Below are 4182 nucleotides of genomic sequence, written 5' to 3' on the forward strand. Positions count from 1 at the left end.
GAGAGAGAGAGAGAGAGAATAGTATTATTTATTAAACACTCTGAGATTATCCTAAAGACAGAAATGTAAAAATAAATATCGAAGAAAAGAAAGTTTTTAAATAATCATGTTTGAAAAATAAATTAAATAAAAAACAAAATAGAATACAATGTGGGAAAATAAAATATAATTGAGTATATGATATAGAAATATGTGTTTATGTGTACAAATACACATAACTATTAAATTGGTATATTTGAACACACATTTTATGCTTGACTTTAGATACTCGACATGCAATCAAAAATAAGAGTAAATAAAAATAAGAAGTATGTGATTTGACATACGTTAAGATTGTAGTTACTTGTGCATACGTTTATCTCTTAATGCATACGAATGTTCCAATTCTTCATTAGAGTCAATGAGCCTATTCATATCTTGAATTAGTTTTCATCATTTTTACAAGTATATAAAAATTATTACAAGTATATAAAAACAATTATTAAATAATTCTTATATAACGTATACATACTTTAATATACATACTTTAAAAGATATTTGTAAAAATTATATATTTTAAAAATATGTAAATATATTAATGTAACTATATAATTACAGCTGACAAAACGAATGCACTTTTTTCATAAAAATTCAAAACTCTGAAACATAAGTAATTTAAATAATATGTTTCGTGTCTAATTTATTGCACAATTCTAAGTATATGGACATAGCTTTTAAGAAATAAAAAGAGTTTAGCAGAATCCTGGTAAACATTTCCGTTAGAGATAATCAGAATAGATTTCTGGCGAAATTGTTTCTAGCGAAATCTTGTCTGCTTGAAGAAAAAATCGTATAACTATTTATTATTGCAGCTTTACTATTGCTACTTTAATTTAAAAAATGTAACGACGTGTAACTATATTTATTTAACTTTGAGATCTATTGATGTATCAATATCTATAAGCTTTTGAAGTAAAAATTTTGCTTATTTGCTGTCCACATCCAATGAAGATTGAATACTGACGATATCGAATATTAATGATCCACAATTTACGGATATCATATCTGCATCTGTATCGATCAACAGAAATCTGTCTACCATTGCGAATATAATTTCTATATGTTTCTGTCCACATTCTATATCTGTTGGTTGCTGCCGATACAAATCTGTATACAAATATAATTGCGGATAAAAAATCACACTATATTTGTATTTTATACAATGTCAGCGCATACAGAATTTATCTGCAAGTGTAAATAACAAATATAATTGTATCCAGTACAGTCATTAAGAGAATTAAAGATGATAATAATTATGTCAACATCATAAACATATTTATTTTTTATTTTGTACTTTGCATCATAGTTTTAGGCCCAGTTTCACAATTCACGATTATCTCTTAACCGAGGTTCAACTTATTTCTCATTTTTTTCCCATTTTAGAATTGAAAAGAGATAATGAATAAGTTTTACCTCGATTAAGAATTAATCGTCAGTTGTGAAATCTTACTTTTTGCTTCTACAAACAGAGTATATATAATTTTATTATTTTATTCATTTATATATAGGAATTGCATGGAGCATGTCTCTATGCCTTTCAATCTAAAAATAATATTAACTTTTTCTATGCAAAAACAATTGTGAATACTATTCAATTCAAAATTTTGAATAGGAAATGCAGTTTTTCAATCCAATTAAATCCAAAAAAAAATATTCGCTTTAAAATACGCATTCGGATAGAAAAAAATTTCAATCCATTTTAATCCATTCTCGTTCACTGGGATATCAACTGAAAGAACAAATATTATAAACAAGCAATCACGAGTTCAAATTAATGAGATATATATTATCAAAAAAATTTTAGTAGCTTAAAAGCATCTTTTTAACAGTCTCTATTTTAATATCTTCTTATTATTAACATTCAGTATTCACAGATTGTCAGAAAGTATCAGTTCCATAATCAGGTAACAGTTAACTAAGATAAATTGAGATAAATAACAGTAAAAAACAAACAGATAGATAACCTATTTTTCTTCTTTTGTAAACAATTGATGGAATACATGTATGCATACATATTTTCATAGTAAAAAACAGATAAAATGTTTATTAAAAAATATTGCAATGTCCCATTTACAAAATTTCTTTTTGCTCTCTTGTTCGTAAATTAAAACTTGTTCACATTTCGCTAAGAAAAAGTTATTTTTAAACTAACTAGATTATTGAAAACAGGTATTTTATATTTTAAAAATATACATATGATATATGAATACGTTAATTAAATTAAAAAAAATTTAATGTATTCTTTGTACGTCAAAACACATATAATTATACGTTCCTAATTCTTTATTCAAGAGCATGTACAAAGTTTCCTACCTGTTTAGATTTTGCGTAAGCTGACGTTATGTAATTATTTTTTATTGAGTAAGATTGAGTTATATAAACATATTAAATATTGACATGTATGATTTATTGATAATTTAATGTCTCAAAGCTGTAAAAACAATGATTCAATTAAATCATGTCGTGTTGATCGTTAATGTACTTATGTGAATGTATTTATGATGTATGTTCTTGCAGAAGAAGAACGTTATTCTGATCAATATGATAATATTAATTATCGTGCTGTTCTTAATAATGACACTGTGTGAAAATCATATTACAATTATTTTATGGAAATAGCACCGTGCTAAAACAGAAGGCCATAACAGGTATTACATTCAAGCAAAATTAATAAATAAGTCGAAACGTTCATTTAACTTGCAGATAAGTCCGAAAATTTATTGGACCTGATCTAATAAATGTCGAATCGACATCGATCTGACGTAAGTGGGGAATGAAAAGGCGATAATTTTACATTTAAATAGGTTAATTAAATAGGTAATGGAATTGGACATTTTGCAATAGATTATAGTTTGATTTGGTCAAATGGACTAGTAGGAGGTCGAGTATTGATAATATTTTGATAATTTCAAATTAATTTTGTCCTAAATTAGATCTACTTATGATCACGTCTTGCATTCTTCCTTAATGCGGATAGTCTTATTTCTTTTCTTTCGAAAATACACTCGAATGGCAACGTTGCATAATATTTCCATGATTCTATACATAAAATTGAAACAGTCATCAGATGTGATACTTGTATAAAAAGTACCGTCATTACTTCAGTTTCTAAGCTGGTTATTGCGTAACATATGACATAAATACAAATGCGAATGAAAATTTTCTGTACAGATTTTTATTTTAGATCATTAAAACCGACGCATGAAAAGAAAAGCTTTTGAAAAATTATTAATTTATTATAAATTATTTGTTAATTTTATTTTTTATATTTAGCAAATTAATATATAATAAATAACAAGAAGAGACTACAAGTCAGATTTTTATGTATTTCAAATTCTTAAAACACACGTTTTGATTTTCTTATTAGGTCATTCTCAGTGTAAAGAAATTAAATCCAAATTTGACAAAATTAATAAAACGATTAAAATTATATAATTGATAGTTACACAAAAAGTTAATAGTATTTGTTCTATCTACCTTCCGCACAATGCAATGCTTTTGCAAAATTATTGTACATATACCTTAACTGATAAATCAGAATATAATCAGTAATTGAAATAATGAGTCAATTTAATTCTCAAGAAGCAAATGCAATCAGAGATAAAAATTGAAACCAGTTCAGTCAAATTACTTGTATTATCAAGTGTGAGCAACATTTTATTGCTTTATATTATCTTGTTAAAAGAACCTGCTGTTTACCTAACATTTATTAATTAATGTTTATTTTACATTATTTATTCAAATAATGATTAAAAAAAACATTATTTTATTTATTTCACTTTAATTGATCTTTTTAAATAATATGGTTTAATATAACATTTATTTCATATTATTCAATTATTAATAAAAAATTATAATTACTATTAATTATTTATTATTATTTATTTATTTATTACAATTAAAAGTAAGATATTTACGAGGGGTAGTCATTGGAGATTTATTTTATAAAAATAATTTACAAAACACCAACACAATATAATTGCATTAATTATATACACATGTAGACAATAAGAAATGTTTTCATTAATACTTTAAAATGGCATATAACGGATAAATATGATACTCATAATTCTGCAATCAGCGCAGATAATGTTTTTTAAATATCTTTGAAATATTTTTTTTATTAATTATTTATTTCTTCAA

Source organism: Atta colombica, unplaced genomic scaffold (genome assembly GCF_001594045.1).
Source record: "Atta colombica isolate Treedump-2 unplaced genomic scaffold, Acol1.0 scaffold125, whole genome shotgun sequence".
Classification (NCBI taxonomy): domain Eukaryota; kingdom Metazoa; phylum Arthropoda; class Insecta; order Hymenoptera; family Formicidae; genus Atta; species Atta colombica.